Source organism: Astatotilapia calliptera, chromosome 5 (assembly GCF_964374335.1).
Source record: "Astatotilapia calliptera chromosome 5, fAstCal68.1, whole genome shotgun sequence".
Taxonomy (NCBI): domain Eukaryota; kingdom Metazoa; phylum Chordata; class Actinopteri; order Cichliformes; family Cichlidae; genus Astatotilapia; species Astatotilapia calliptera.
The window spans coordinates 38,567,277-38,583,954 of NC_137426.1; positions in this window are offsets into that span (position 1 = coordinate 38,567,277).

Here is a 16,678-nt window from a genome sequence, read left to right on the forward strand (position 1 = left end):
ACATTTACAGATATATATACTTATGTAAACATACTTGTGCACCCACACATACACATCCCTGTTGTGAAACTAATGGGGGAGAACACCAGATCAGAGCCTTTCCTCCTCCCTGCACTTTGCAAAAACCATAGTTTTGAACCTCTGTTTAAACTGAGTCATGCTTCAGTTCTTCACTCAGTCTGTTCCACAGCTTTATTCCACACACAGAGATGCAAAAGCCTTTAAGTGTTGTTTGAACACAGGGATGTTTTACATTTATTTCCCCCCCTAACTGTATCCCTCTACTCTTTTAGAAAACATTTTGAGAATATTGTCAGGAAGTGGGCTGTTTATTGCTTTATATATAATTTGTACAGTGAGAAAATGAACCGGATCAGTGAATTCTATAACCAGTATTATGGATTATCCTTATGGCCCTTTTTGCAAAATGAATATTGATGATAGCAAAAACTTAAAAGCACCAAACAGCTTATTCAGCTATTGTCTCCTATTTGGTCTCTTTTCATTGGTCTGGATGGTTGAAGTCTGAAAAGAAAAAAAGAGACTCCACGTGCTCCCAGTACCTGCGTTTGGTATCTCTCATCGCACGCTGCATGCCATATGAGCCGCTCAAATCGCCAGTGGTGAGACCCACGTTGTAGGAGGCGGTCCTGGCGTTCATTGCAGTGCGGATCGATCTGTCCACCCACGGTTTCTGGTTCGGGAATGTGGTGACTCTCGCAGTGGGGATAATCTCCTCCGCTAGCATATTGACGAAGCATACTGCTACTTCCGTAAACTCGTTGATGTCGACTGGGGCATGCTCTGAACATGTCCCAGTCGACATTGTTGAGTGCGTCCTGCAGCGTAGCTTCTGATTGGGCAGACCAACGTTTCACCTCCCTCGTGGTTACTTCTTCCCTCCGTATGTTTTGTTTATACTGGGGAATGAGGAAGATGGCGTTCAAAACGTTCCAGTGCAAATGCCCCTGACAGTGAAGGGCAGTCACGGCAGGCCTCCAGCAGCCCTCTGACACTGGAGAATGGCTCTGTGCAGTCTGTTCAGGATTGTCTGGATAGAGAGCCATCGGCCACATCATCCTGGAAGCCCTGATTACCAATTTGAAGATTGGCTATGGTTCCTAAATGCTGATAGGTGTGGAAATGGGATTCTTATGTTGTTGTCTTCTTTGGACACCCGGGCCCTATTTCAGGAAGCCGGTTTAGAAAACTCAGAGTGAAAAACGATACTCAGGGTTGAGTAACCCCGAACTGTCCAACTCGGAATATTTGGTTTCAGAAAGGCTGATAACAATTAGTTCAGTCAACGCGGAGTTGCTTTAACCCCAAGTTAAGCGCGCGCACGAGGATACATCAAGCCCTGATTAGTGGAGCACAGATTAAGCGAGTCACCATGGAGACGGAGGGAAAGAAGGCGCGGTCAATGTATTTCACAGCGCTTGAGGCCAAAATTCTGATGGCAGCATATGCCGATAACATGCAAATTTTGCGGAAAAAAGTAACACAGCCTCAGCTGCAAAAGAAAGAGAGCATGCATGGCAAAACATAGCCGACAGAGTCAATGCGTGAGTGTTAATTTAAACATTGATCGAGGGATTTCCACCCATTTAACACGTTATCTTATTATATTTTATTTTATTTTTTATTTCATACATTTTATTTTGTGATGTGATGTGAGCGCAGGTGCAACCCAACAGGCCCCAAACGTTCCTGGCAGCAAGTAAAAATGAAATATAAAAATATAGTCCAAACAGGTAAGGTGTAATTGTATTATGAGCCATAGTGCTTGGTCTGTTTGTCCCATGTAAATCAATTGCAGTTAGAGGCTACATTAATTTCCCCTCTGTAAGCACTTATTGAAATTATCTGAGCACATTACAAGTACATATTTGCTTACTCTGTATGCTCAAATGTGACCCGTTATAGCCAACAGAAAAAAAGCGGAGGCCCGAAAAACAGGTGGGGGTCCTCCACCACCACCACTCACAGAGCCTGGCCACTTGGCTTCCACATTTGTGATAATGTTGGCAGCATCACATATGATCTTCACAGTGCAGAGAACACAAATTAGCATCCATTACTATAATGAAATAATTTGTTAGTTTGAAATGCTACAGGGAACTATGTACCTGTACATTAATGCTGTGGAAAGACTTCCTGTTCACATAGTCTCCTTCATTTACTGAAGGAGCAATGATTGGAATGTGAGTGCCATCTGTACAGCCAATCACGCCTGGGAACCGTGAGAATAAATGTAAGATTTAAGTAGTAGTTCAAGTATCACCACATCATGAATTAAGTTTCGTTCATCCTGATACCTGCAATTTTGTGGCATCCCTCTTTGATGAATCTTGTGGGTCTGTGACCGGGGAACACCACAGACGAGTGCAGGAGACGTTTCAGTGCAACTGTAACATTCCTGACTGCCCGACAGACGGTAGCCTTGGAAACGTGCTCAGCGTCACCAATATTATACAGAAAGCTCCCGTTTGCAAGAAACCGAAGTGCAATACAAATAATATGTACAGAACTGAGAGAATGTCCGCGATGTGTCACATGAGCAATATGAGGCCTGAGGATGTTATTCAAATAAATTATAGATTGTGCTGAAAAACGGTAACGTTCGCACAGGAAATCATCAGGAAATGATAAAATGTCCAAACGCGCTCTGATCACTCTCTCCCGGCGGGGAGCTCTGCGGAGAATTTGGGCTTCAACATCTACTGGCTCTTCAAGGAAGGAGCACGCCATGTCTGACACTTCCTACAGTCAGGTTTCTGACAAAGAGGCGGGGACAGTCAGGGTTAGTTGAAGTAAACCTGCTAGGGGGCAGGTTAGCTTCACGGAGTGTGTCGTCATAGTAACTCACTCAGAATTAATCTAAACTCGCTTTGTGAAACCGAAAACCCAGAGTTTCCGTTAACTCAGGGTATACTTACTCAGAGTTTGCACTAAACCGGCTTCCTGAAATAGGGCCCTGCTTCACAGTCTGTCTCTGACATCCCCCATTATATGGAAGTTGAACTTCATTTTGGAGATGGTTCTAGGGATCATTCCAAATAATGCTGCAATTTGGTTTTGTGGAACACCAGCTTGAACTTGTCCAATGACAGGGCCCTATCCAGTCAAAGATGGGACAGACGGACAAACACCAGCTGACCACTTTAGCAGGGTTCATGTTTGAATGCTGCAGGCATCAATCAGGCACCTGACTGTCAGCACCTGTGATACCAGCAGCTCAAAACAAGGCTCATTAGCAGAATAGGTTGTTTGGGATTGACAGGGAAGATTTGTAAGTTTTGCATGAGTGTGACCCACATACTTAACTCTGCTGCTGCTCAAACCATAAATGCGTTTTCCTTACAAATGTGGCACCTTTTAAGGGAAAAGGGGCTTTTCCCAGATTAAATGCAAATAAGCATTGTTCAAACAAACTATGATTAAGTGACCCTGACCAGATGATGTTTTGGCCTTTCTCTCTCTGACTTGCTTGTTTACCTTTGTCTGTATGTTTAAAACTTTATATAAAGTAGAGGCTAGAAGGACTTTGTTTGGTCTAAAACTTAAAGGCAAGAATTTATTATTCATTTGCTAATAAAAGATGTTGTTGGTAACTTACTTATATTTATTTCATCTGGTTCCAGTTTCCATACATAACATGTATGTGTGACGAGGTGCAGCTAGACTGTACAATACAGGAGGTATGTAACCGAAAGGCTTTCACTTTGGTTCTATTTAATTCCATTTGATTTTAATTATATAGCATCAAATCACAACAACATTTGCTTCAAAGTGCTTTATATTGTAAGGTAAAGACCCTAGAATTGTCAAGAACCATAGTTCTAACACGCAAGCTGGACCCAGAAGCAAACACAGTACGCAGGAAATGCACGCAGAATAAACTTTATTTCTTAACTAAAGGTGACCCGGAATAACCAAAGGGAAATGTTAGAACAGAAGAGACCGGGAGATAAACGATTCGGGACCGTGGGAGGCTGCAACAGAAAAGGGAGAGCGTTACTGGGGAGCAGGGAAAAGACAGCATACAACAGGGTAGACCTATTTATCTTGCGATCGGGGCCAGATGGTGGAGACCGGAGGGAGGAGTAAGTGTCTGCGGGAGAGGATTCCAAGGCGACGGAGAGGATGATGACAGGTTGTTTATCTGAACTCCAGGAGGACAGGCAGGTGAAGGCTCGAATACGCCAGACAATAACCACTGAATGGTGACTGACGGACTGATGTGGACCAGCCGGCCGTGTGGGGTTAAATAGTCCTCCTGATGATCGCCTGGAATGGGATGCAGGTGTGAAGACGACAGCCACACCCGTAGGCGTGGGCATCCCCACCGCTCCTCAGACACCGAGCCGCGGCCCATGACAAGAATAATACAAAGAGAAACAGAGAAAACTCCAACAATCAAATGACTGCCTTTGAGCAAGCACTTTGGTGACAATCAGAAGAGAAAACCTTCTTTTAACAGGAACAAACTTCCGGCAGGACCAGGCTCAGGAGGGGGGGGCCATCTGCTGCGACCGGTTGGGTTGAGGAGTGTGATAAGACTTGACCTTCGCGGCTAAAGAAGTGCAGGAGACAGATGCTGTCTAGTGTAGCAAGTGATTTATTCACCATTTTGTAACCAACCAGTATTTACAAAAATAAATAAAAAACTCCATGATTAACTCAGGTCGAATCAACAGAAATTAAGGTCAAACTGCACACAGCTACACTGACCTGGTCCTTCCTCTGAACACCTGCATTCCTCTGCGTAAAAGGTCCACTCACCCTTGGACTATTCAATTAGCAGTGTTGGGAAGGTTACTTTTAAAATGTATTCCATTACAGATTACATGCCCCAAAATGTATTCTGTAACGTATTCCGTTACGTTACTCAATGACAGTAACGTATTCTGAATACTTTGGATTACTTAATATATTATCATGCTTTTTACAACAACGTGAATGTACTATTGCTGTGTGATTTATTACTATTACTGAAGGTCCGCGACTCTGAACTGTAGTAAAGGGACCTCTGACTAATACGGCGGGGTCCCTGTCTGTTACGGTTTGGAGGAGGACTCAAGCGCAGGACTCCGGTTCTGATGCTCACAAGAAGGGTTTATTTACAAGTCACCAGGTGTATATACAAGAATGTGCGGGGGGGGGGGGGGGGGGGGTATATACAGCTGAGTGGGGGGAGAAGGGGTCTCCAGGGAAGTCCAGGGGAAAGCACGCGTTCTTCAGTATATCCACTCACACGATCACAGGCTCACACTCCGACACTGCCACACGGGAATCACACGGGGAAAAATCCAGGAAGCTCTGTAGACAGGGAGACAGGGTTAAGGACGACGCACAGAGGAAAACACTCTTAACTAAACTTGCTGTAGCTTGACTTCACTAACGCGTAGTAGACAACGATCCAGCGATGAACAGCAGTCACCTCTTGGCTTAAATGCTGCTCCCCTTAATGAGACCCAGGTGTCTCATTTCCCGAGGGCGTGGGTCGAGGGCGTGAACCCACAGTGAGTTCCGCCCCGGCGAGAGAGAAGAGCAAGAGAGAGAGAAACAGAGAGGGATGATCAGCGTGCAGCTGATCCGCCTGGCCGTGACACGGTCAGCTCGTAGCCGAAAAATAGCTTTACTTTGTTGTGTGGGTCAACTTTTCTTGTGAGAGACAGAGAGAGGCGTTGAAAGACTGCTCCAACGGAACTTATTGTTTCAGAGGAAAACACAAACACAGCGTACAGTTGAGTCTTAATAGCTTACTTACAGCTGGGCTCGTCAGGCACTCTTCTTGGCTGCAGTGGTTATTATTATATTTACATGCTTCCAGCTCCCGTTTTTCCTCGATGACAACTCGTACCTTTCCACTCCCCTTTTTCTCCCTCCTCGCGCTCACAGACACATAACGTGTATGGCAGTCCATTCTCCCTGCAACACGGACTACACTGCCCATGATGCTACATTCTTTAGAGCTATGCTTGTAGCATTCTGCCTGTTAGCTTAGCACAACAACAACAACAACAACGAAAAGGCGCTCTCTCACCCAGGAAACACACAGTCACAGAGAGAGAGAGAGCGTCGCCCTGTAACCATGGCAACCGTAACGCTGCCGCCTGGAACAACAGACCGTAGCTGTCAAACAAAACCCAAACAGTCCTGACCCGCGACAAAATGAAACAGGAAAGTACCGCAGTGTAATCCATTTATTTCAACAAAGTAACTGTATTCTGAATACCACCTTTTTAAACGGTAACTGTAACGGAATACAGTTACTCATATTTTGTATTTTAAATACGTAACGGCGGTACATGTATTCTGTTAATCCCCAACACTGTCCATTAGGTAGGTGAGACAAGCATTTCAATACTCAAACCTATACTGCTACTCCTTCCTAGCAATAAAACTCTACGGTGTACTCAATACATATTGCACCAATAACCCTTATCTGTATAAACACAGTCTAAAATCAGCTTTATTAAATTACAAAGATCCTCCCCCTTCTTCACCTGGTCTCTTCCTGTGACCTCAGAATAACCAAGAAGCTATACATATAGAAAGTAAAACTATATTTCCTCTGTTGTTCCTGGAACACAGGTAGGTAAGGTGAGCCCTAACTAAACCAATTAACAGTTGAAATAAAGAACATGTTAACTTAACAAACTTTTCGGAATTGATTTAAACCAAGATGTTATGTTACATAATCTGTAAAAGTGCAAAACATAAACAAACCCGCGATAGTAGATGTTTGCCTATTGCAGACTACATATGAAATGTGGTTAAATCAAAACAAGAATGTTAACTAAGAATATGGACAAATGGTGTTCTCACCCACTTTGTCACAAGGAGATGAAGACAAAAAAAAAAGACACACAGAGATTACTAAAAACTAAGGATTAAGTGCAGAGTGGTGTATAAACACATAGTACTGGAAAAGAGAAACAGTGCATCATGGGATTCCCCCAGCAACCTACACCTATGGTCTTTAAGTGATGACGTGATCAATCCTGCTTCCGAGTTTAATAATCTGTTGTCTTTTTAAAATATTTTAAATATTTTGTTTTGTATCTTCTTCTATTTAATCTCAACACGACCCTAAAAACAGTGATCACTGTCTGCCTCTCTCAGTTTTTATTACCACTGTTCATTTTAAAACTTTGTTTTCAAACCCGTACAGTGTAACTACAGCCCACCCCATGCAGCAGTATATTAATGACTAACCTCTTTATTGTGGATGGATTATCTCAGTTGTTCTCCTGACTCAAGTTTGGTCCGTCCGTTGTCCCTAACCATCAGGAACCCTCACGTTAACTTTTATTGAGTGGAAAAAAGTTAGCGTTCATCCTCCAGCTTCACTGTGTTTATGCTATGCTAACATGGCTGTATCGCTAGCGATCACGTAGCACATCATTATATGCTAGCTAGCCCAACTTCAGTAACCCTACAAACGTCACTGCTGTTTAGTTTCCTGTCTTCATTTATGTTGGAAGTGATAGCAGAGCTGTACGTTTGAATTTTTTCAGAAATCTGTCAGTCAGAACATGCTATGTTATGTTTAGAAGGAAGGTAGCAAGCTAACTTCCTGCTAACTTCTAACTCTGTTAAATTTCATAAATTCTGTTTTCATGGATGCCTGGATGTTAAATTTAATTGTTACACCTGGTAAAACAGCAACACTGATCATTTTATTAAAGATGAAAGAATTTAGACAGTTTTTAACTCTCAGTAGTGATGGGATTTCCGGCTGTTTTTAGAGAACCGGCTCTTTCAGGTTGTTTTGTTGCTTTAATTAATTTATTATTAACAACAATACAAAATTATAAACAAAAGGAATTACTAATGTAAAAAAGAAACCCATGGTTTTATTTATATATGTTTATATATAAATATATACGGTGGCCCCTAGAGACAAAGCACGTACAAATTACAAAACACATTTCTAGCGTTAACTGAACTTCCAAAACAGAGCTACCTAGACACTTAAATTACACAATTGAAAGCATATGTGTATTGTTTGTGTATTTATATACAAGCACTCATATATATTCAAATAATTTTAAAAAATGTTCATTTACATTTTACTACCACACACCAAAGCCAGTCGTTGGTACTTCCTGGCTTGTGTAGCCACTAGGTAACAAAAGCTCAACACTGCCCCTAGCATCCTGGAGCACTTCTGTTGTGTTTTGTACGTTTTGGAGTTTGTACGTGCTTCGGGGTTTGTACGTGCATCGGAGTTTGTACGTGCTTTGTCTCTAGGGGCCACCATAGATATACTTTTATTTATTCACTCCACATAAAATGTAATAAATAAATCATATAATACAAAAACCAACTATTTACATTTCAACTTTTAACTATTTAAATTTTCAGCTTTTTCCTTTCAAACTAATTTAAAGTGAAACAACACAAAACACTGCAAACCACAACACAATTAAATGTAAATTAAAATATGAAAACAAAAAGAAGATGCACATAAGATAAGATAAGATAAGACTTTATTGATCCCACAACGGGGAAATTTTTGCGTCACCTCAGCTCAAGTACAGATATATGAAGGAAATACAAAAATACAATTAAGTACAATCAATGAAAAAAAAGTAAGATAATACACTATATACAATGGTAGCATACACAGTATGTGATTATGGATATAGTTGAAAATATGGAAATATGGAAGACATAAACTATATAGCTTGGAAGGTCATGGAAGGTCCATTATGCATGAAGTGGTGACCGTGGATGTTCACAGTGTCCAGTGACTTATGACATCGTGATTGAGGAGTTATAGAGTCTAACTGCTGTTGGGATGAATGATCTGCGAAAGCGCTCCTTCCTGCAGCGAGGGTGTTTCAGTCTCTGACTAAAGGAGCTGCTCAGCCCACTCACATACTCATCCAGTGGGTGATATGGGTTGTTCATGATGGATGTCAGCTTTACTAACATCCTCCCCTCACCAACCACCTCCACAGACTCCAGGGGACATCCCAGCACGGAGCCAGACCTCCGCACCAGTTTGTCAATCCTGTTTGTCAATCCACATTCTCTGTCATATGGGCCTGCATGAATAAACTTTCTGAATCCTTCATCATCTGCAACTGAAAATAGTTGTGGATGATTACTATACCTTTCTAATGTGACGTTGTTGTCCCTGGCTCTCTTTCTCTCTCCCTCCCGCTCTGTTCCTGTGCTACTGCGAGTGTAACTACCGCCCCTATCATTACTAGTGGGCTGCGTCCCAACTGCCTTTAAACACACAACAGTGCAACCTGTTCTAAAAAAAAAAAAAAAAGCAGCCTTGACCAGAAAAATCCTGCAAACTATAGACTAGAGATGGACCGATCCGATATTACGTATCGGTATCGGTCCGATACTGACCTAAATTACTGGATCGGATATCGGAGAAAAATAAAAAATGTAATCCGATCCATTAAATATCACGAAAGCACCTCACAAAACTTGCAACACGCCGTAACTCGCCTCAGAACGTCGGAGCAGTATGCATCACGTGATAGAGCAGCTGTGGCATGCGGGACCTGTGGTGGTCTGGATAGCATTTGGAGCTTCGCTAGCAACCCGGCATTTCATCTCCGACAAAGTTATCCCCGAGAGAAGTAAAGCAAGTGTGTAAGTCCATCTCTGAATGTTTGTAAAGCATTCCTGCGTTAAGCTTAACAAACGACTGCCTCTCTTGCTGCTACTTCAATCATGAAACTGCTTAACGATCAGCTGATCGGCTTTTCTGTCGCGAGTCCCTGTCTCTAGTTTGCTTTTGGCCCACTTTGCACCAGAAAGAGGAAACCAGCGGCTGAACAACAGCAGCACGTTTAAGCTTGATCAGCTATTGTTAGAATGTATTTAATATTACTTTCTACTCGAGGATCTTTTTCTACGTAGCTGACACTGGTAACTGTGCAGGGGCGGATCTAGCAAAGTTTAGCCAGGGGGGCCGATAGGGCATTAACAGGGAAAAGGGGGCACAAAGACATACTTTTCTTTCTTATTCTCATTTAAAATGTCTAGCTTTTAATAAATAATTATCTGACACCCAAAGTTTTAATTTGATGTAAAATGAATAGAAGTCAATTACTGTATATAGTGACTATTAAGTCTAATATATATACCCTAGTAAGCTATAGTACATTTTCCTTTGGGAAGGTACCATCTGTGCAGTCTGCAATTTTGTTGAAGAAAGATGTTGAATCTATTTAATATTTCTTGAAAAATAATTGATTTCTGTGCATTTTTTTCACACTGCATCAAATTAAGGTTGATTACGTCGATTAAGCATCATGAGGTGGAGCGTGAGGGGTGGTTCCCTATTTTTTATTTATTTATTTTTGTTGTTGCTGGGAGTTGGAACCCTATTAGTTAGGTTGCTTAATATTTATGCTAAGTACTCTTTAAAATACCAGAATAGAGAGGATGGTGTAGGTTTAAGTTTATTAGATTGATCAGTATTGCTGAACTATGAAATTTTTTTTTTTGCATACAGGTATAACAGAATAGCTTTAGTGTAGTTGTTGTTTTAAACTTGAGTATGAACTTATACAAAATGCAGCAAGATATTTAAAAAACAGTTTTGTTGATTAAAAAACACTATATTGGATTCATATCGGTATCGGCAGATATCCAAATTTATGATATCGGTATCGGACATAAAAAAGTGGTATCGTGCCATCTCTACTATAGACCAATCTCCAAACTCACGTTCTTATCTGAAGTACTAGAGAAAATTGTCTTTTTGCAATCTAAAGGCCTATTTAAATACAAATAATATTAGTGACAAATTTCCGTCTGGCTTTAAACCATACCACAGTACTGAAATGGCTCTGCTGAGGGTCTTCAATGATCTTCTTTTAATTGCTGATTCAAATCGCCCCGCTGTTTTCATTTTTATTGGACTTGTCCTCAGCTTTCGATAAGGGAGACCATGATATTCTTTTAAGGAGGCAAGAACATGCTGTAGGTAGGCATTGAGGGTTTTGCCATTAACTGGTTTAAATCCTACCTCTTGGATAGATCTTTTTCTGTGACGATGGGATGTTACTCGTCCACCGTGGCCCCTCTTTGTTGTGGTGTGCCCCAGAGGTCTGTTCGTTTTACATTCGTCCCACCAACACAACAACCCTCTCAACCCTGCTTCCCCGTGATTTAACACCACAGGTGTGATCTGCAGGTGCGTCCGCACGGCACTACAGACCACGCCCCACCACAATTATAAATAACATTGCGCCTAGCTATCTTGCTGACCTTCTTAGCTTGTATACTCCTTGTCGAGCCTTAAGATCATCCTATCTGGAACAATCCTGACATATTACAAAACAATAATATGATAAACTTTCCAGATTGGAGTGGTAAAGGAATCAAATATTTAGAACATATACTAGAAGGAACAGAATTTATTTCATTTGACAGACTAGTTACACAATATGGGATCAACAAGAAAAGATTTTTAGAATATCAACAAATTAAATCCATAGTAAAAAAGAAATTTAAACCGGGTAAAGTTGAACTACAAACACCACCAAGTGTGGTTCAATTTCTTACTCTTAAAACCCCCAAATTACTATCCAAAATATACAGAATGCTTTCTAAAACAGATGAATCAATATCACTTCCTATTGCAAAATGGGAAGCGGATTTATCAGTTAACTTAGACCAAAACTTCTGGTCTCAGATTTGCTTAAAAACCTTTCATCTAACCAGAAATCCCAGTCTTCAATTAATTCAATACAAAATACTACATAGAGTGCACTATACAGGGAGTGCAGAATTGTTAGGCAAGTTGTATTTTTGAGGAATAATTTTATTATTGAACTTCAACCATGTTCTCAATGAACCCAAAAAACTCATTAATATCAAAGCTGAATGTTTTTGGAAGTAGTTTTTAGTTTGTTTTTAGTTTTAGCTATTTTAGGGGGATATCTGTGTGTGCAGGTGACTATTACTGTGCAGAATTATTAGGCAACTTAACAAAAAACAAATATATACCCATTTCAATTATTTTTTTTTACCAGTGAAACCAATATAACATCTCCACATTCACAAATATACATTTCTGACATTCAAAAACAAAACAAAAACAAATCAGCGACCAATATAGCCACCTTTCTTTGCAAGGACACTCAAAAGCCTGCCATCCATGGATTCTGTCAGTGTTTTGATCTGTTCACCATCAACATTGCGTGCAGCAGCAACCACAGCCTCCCAGACACTGTTCAGAGAGGTGTACTGTTTTCCCTCCTTGTAAATCTCACATTTGATGATGGACCACAGGTTCTCAATGGGGTTCAGCTCAGGTGAACAAGGAGGCCATGTCATTAGTTTTTCTTCTTTTATACCCTTTCTTGCCAGCCACGCTGTGGAGTACTTGGACGCGTGTGATGGAGCATTGTCCTGCATGGAAATCATGTTTTTCTTGAAGGATGCAGACTTCTTCCTGTACCACTGCTTGAAGAAGGTGTCTTCCAGAAACTGGCAGTAGGACTGGGAGTTGAGCTTGACTCCATCCTCGACCCGAAAAGGCCCCACAAGCTCATCTTTGATGATACCAGCCCAAACCACTACTCCACCTCCACCTTGCTGGCGTCTGAGTGGGACTGGAGCTCTCTGCCCTTTACCAATCCAGCCACGGGCCCATCCATCTGGCCCATCAAGACTCACTCTCATGTCATCAGTCCATAAAACCTTAGAAAAACCAGTCTTGAGATATTTCTTGGCCCAGTCTTGACGTTTCAGCTTGTGTGTCTTGTTCAGTGGTGGTCGTCTTTCAGCCTTTCTTACCTTGGCCATGTCTCTGAGTATTGCACACCTTGTGCTTTTGGGCACTCCAGTGATGTTGCAGCTCTGAAATATGGCCAAACTGGTGGCAAGTGGCATCTTGGCAGCTGCACGCTTGACTTTTCTCAGTTCATGGGCAGTTATTTTGCGCCTTGGTTTTTCCACATGCTTCTTGCGACCCTGTTGACTATTTTGAATGAAACGCTTGATTGTTCGATGATCAGAAGCTTTGCAATTTTGAGACTGCTGCATCCCTCTGCAAGATATCTCACTATTTTTGACTTTTCTGAACCTGTCAAGTCCTTCTTTTGACCCATTTTGCCAAAGGAAAGGACGTTGCCTAATAATTATGCACACCTGATATAGGGTGTTGATGTCATTAGACCACACCCCTTCTCATTACAGAGTTGCACATCACCTAATATGCTTAATTGGTAGTAGGCTTTCGAGCCTATACAGCTTGGAGTAAGACAACATGCATGAAGAGGATGATGTGGACAAAATACTCATTTGCCTAATAATTCTGCACTCCTTGTACAGGTCATCGGATGTCCAAGATGGGCTTTACGTCTACCAACAACTGCTCACACTGCCAAACCAATTCACCGGACAATTATATCCACGCTCTTTGGTTCTGTCCACCAGTTCAGAAGTTTTGGCGCGAGATATGTGAAGACTTATCAAAGTGTCTGAATGTAACATTCCAACTTCCCCCTTAGTGTGTTTGTTGGGCAGCTTAGATAATGTCACTTCAGAAAAGAATATAGCCCATATGGTTTTCACTGCCCTATGCATAGCCAAGAAAACAGTCCTCATGAACTGGAAAAATAAAAATAATCTTAATTCTAACCAATATAGAAATTATCTATTAGATTACATTAGTCTTGATACAGCCTCTGCCACCACATCAGATCAATTTCTCTGGGCTCCTTTGATCAGCTCCATCACCTAGTGGGGGTGGGGGGGTCATAGTTTGGTCCCGCCTTCACTGTTGTGATTGGTGTGGGGGTAGGGACAGGCTTAGGGCATCGGGGGGTTCCCCGGGGGCGTCTTCCTTGGGGGGCTCAACCCGGGGTAGCGGTCATGGCCAATTAGGGGCTCTGTTGGCTCTTAGGTGACGGTTTCCTCGTGGATGCGTGCAGCGGGGCTAGGGGAGGGTCTGTGCTGACGGACGTGGGTTACTGACCTGGTAGCCTGTCTGCCCCTGGGTGGGTTCGGGACGGGCGTGGGGTTCTGGGGGTGCTCCGGCTCTGGGTTGGGGCCCTGGCCGGGCCTCAGGGGCTTGGGTCCTGGTTGGTGTGTTGCCGGGGTTGTGGGCGGGTGGGTGTATGGGGGCCCAGCCCTGGCGCAGGGTGCCGCCGGTGCGTCGAGCCACCTGGGGGGCTCTTCAACTGGTGGGGGAGATTGTCACACCTAGCAGGAGCTTTCCTCTCTTCAGGAGCTCTCTCTGCAGGAGGGGGAGATACAGGTGGAGGAAGATCTCAGCCTGGGTGTTTATTGTCTTATGTAGTCTGGAAGATGAGTGGATGGTGGGGTGGGTGCAGTTTTCTCTGTGGTGGGGTTGGGTGGACTGTCCGGGGCTCTGTGGGGCCGGGGGGCGCTGCTGCGCTGGGCCCCGGTCTGGATGGGCCTGGGCCCCCTTTCCCTGGCGGGTCGCGGAGTATGGGGGTGCCTACTGGGGTCAGCGGGGGAGCTGGCCCCAGGGAGGGGTCGCTTGCCCCTCCCTTCCTTCCCTCCCCATCTCCAGCTGCCTCCCTCTTCCCGCTCCACCACAACCACCCACACATGCAGGGCCTTGGAGTAGGGGTATGTCACCAGGGTGCAGAGGAGGCTACCCCCCCCCCTGTCCCCTTCTGGCTGCCTCTGCCTCAATTTTATCCGACAACTTAGACATTCACATTACTCACACTCTCATTACACATACATATAGGATCTTGGGGGTGGGCACAATCACGGAGTCCAAATTACCATCAGGGTGTACACCCCACCCCTGACGTCGCTGCCCACCTCTCAATTTTAAATACACGTAGACATTGAGGGCTAGCAGGAGGGACTATGCGCTTACCTGCTGCTCTCTGGCAGGTAGCTCCATGTCCTCCTGGGTTTTAAATGCACCTTTGAACACACATGCATCACAGGCCCCGTTCTCTGCGGCCTGCTGGAGCGGGGGGGCTAGAAGGAGGAGTTGGCCGTCCGACTGCGGTCTGGAGTGTGGGGCCTCCCTGCTGCTGCGGAGTCGGGGCGGTCTGCCTCTCCCCACCGCAGGGAAAAGGGTAACACCACCTGAGTCTGGGTGCAGTTTCCCCCTCCAGGGGCAAGGGTACCTAGACCCGGTTTGTAGAGTACGCTTGGGGAGTGTGATCGTGTGTACAGCGTCTCTTTATGTCTGTCTCCACGTTGGTTGAGTGTGAAGTAAGTGCATATGAGAGCATGAGGGTGGGAATGGATGTTTGTGTCTGTGTGTGCCTGTATGTCTGTGTCTATATGTCAGGTTGGGTATCAGACGCCACCTCTCTGGGGACATCTCAGGCCCTCCAAGGTTTGGAGGCCTATCTCCCCCCACCACTCCCCCTGCCGGTGGCGGACTCCCTCAGACATCGGTGCGTTGGCGGTTCTTTGTGTCCGGGGGTGGGCGTCCAGGTACCCACCGGCTCACTCCTTGGTGGCTGCTTATCGGGGCCTGGAGCCTGGGGCTCGCTCGGGCCACTTCGGAGGTGGGGTGCCCCCGACCTCTCGGCCTGGGGCTCGGTCACTCAGGCACAGCTGGGGGCCGGCAGAGCTCACGGGCGCGTCACTGCAACTCCCCCTGGCTTCTGCTCCACAGCTGCTGAGTGAGCCCTCATCTGGGACTCTCCTCAGCTCTTTCTGGGACAGTGGTGCGGCTGCCCCTCTGTTGGTCTTCCTTGGTCTCTTGTGTTCTGGGGGCCTCTGGATGTCTGGAGTTTTGATCTCCTCCATACCTGCTTCATGCCCTGGAGGACGGGGCTGTGGCCCCCCCACACCCTCTAGCAGATCATTACATGAAGGAACCTTTTGAAAAAACAAGCGCGTCCATGCTCACAGGTGTACACACGGGTGATCACACCCACAAACTACACCCTTTTTGGCTCCTACGTCAAAGCACACTGTGTTCTGTTGATCTTATGTGCTGCACAATAATGTTTAACATTTAGTATCTACTGTCATATTCCCATATATCATTGTGATGTTGTTTATTCTATTACTCTTGTTCTCTTCTGCTTGTTTTCTTTTTTCTTTCTCAACAGGTGACCCAGGTGATCGATAGATGTATTTTTTTTTTCTGCTCATTCTGTTGGTTTTTGTCTTTTGCCCTTCTCCCCCGTCCCTCTTCTCAGCTGTTTCTCTTTCCCTCTTTCTTTCTCCCCTTCTTTCCCCCAGTCAAGTCTGTCCCATATTCAGCAAGTGAAAATAAAATAAACAATAAAAGGTGAATCAAATGGACCATTACGGCAAGGCTGGGATGGTCAGTTTGGTAAAGTAAATCCGTTGGGCATCTTTCTTTGCCTTTAGACAACAATTCTGATGCAAAAGAGCCAAACGGGACAGGCAAAAAAAAAAAAAAAAAAAAGATCTGGTCACTTACTCTCGGTCCAACCCAGGTCCCGCTTGAAGACCAGGGGCAATTGTGCCTTTGTCTCAGCTGCACCGAACCTCTGGAAAAGTCTTCCTGTTACTATTCGTGCCTCATACTCTATTCAATCTTTCAAAACAGGGCTGGAAACATACATACATTTCATTTAACATTCCCCACTAGCTAGTGCCCTTATTTCATCTATTTTACGTTTTAAGATTTTAACCTTCTTACTACATTTTAACTTCTTACTGCATTATTATTATTGTACTTTATTGAGCCCCGTGGGGAAATTGCTCT